Source organism: Lupinus angustifolius, chromosome LG20 (assembly GCF_001865875.1).
Source record: "Lupinus angustifolius cultivar Tanjil chromosome LG20, LupAngTanjil_v1.0, whole genome shotgun sequence".
Classification (NCBI taxonomy): Eukaryota; Viridiplantae; Streptophyta; class Magnoliopsida; order Fabales; family Fabaceae; genus Lupinus; species Lupinus angustifolius.
In genome coordinates this window covers 9,621,742-9,622,334 of record NC_032028.1, presented here as the reverse complement: position 1 = coordinate 9,622,334, position 593 = coordinate 9,621,742, and positions in this window count along the sequence as shown.

The following is a 593-nucleotide window of genomic DNA, read 5'->3' as shown; positions in this document are numbered from 1 at the left end:
GCCCAAGCGACGGACTTCTCTCGCCCAAGCGACGGACTTCTCTCGTCCAAGCGACGGACTTCTCTCGCCCAAGCGAGACGCGCTCGCCCAAGCGAGAAAGACCTGGACAGGATTCTAATTTTGCCCTTTTCGGCTAATCAAACGTATTTTTACATGGTTTTTCAAACACCTACACCCAGAAAAGTTCCCAACAACATTCATATACCATATTCAACACACTTCATCAACAATCATATATATTCCAAAGCATTCAAACACAAAAATCTTGGGTTTCTTAAAACTCAAGTTAACCCCAAAACCTTTGAGATGGTTTAGGAGATCCGGGTGTCATATTCAGACACCACTATGTCACGATGTGTTCTCTCTAACCTGAGTGTGTCGGGTCGCAAGGTTCTGTGTTTGCAGGTGAGCTTACTTGATCTGATCTCCTCTCGAACTCTTCATTACGCCAAAATCACGTTAATTAGTTAATTGACGATAATTATTATACTTATGAAATAACTTTTTACGCGAAGATAAAACTTTCGATTTAAAATGAATTTAATTGTTTTCGTCCATCCGATTCAAGGTTGAATATCCTTGAATCATCATTT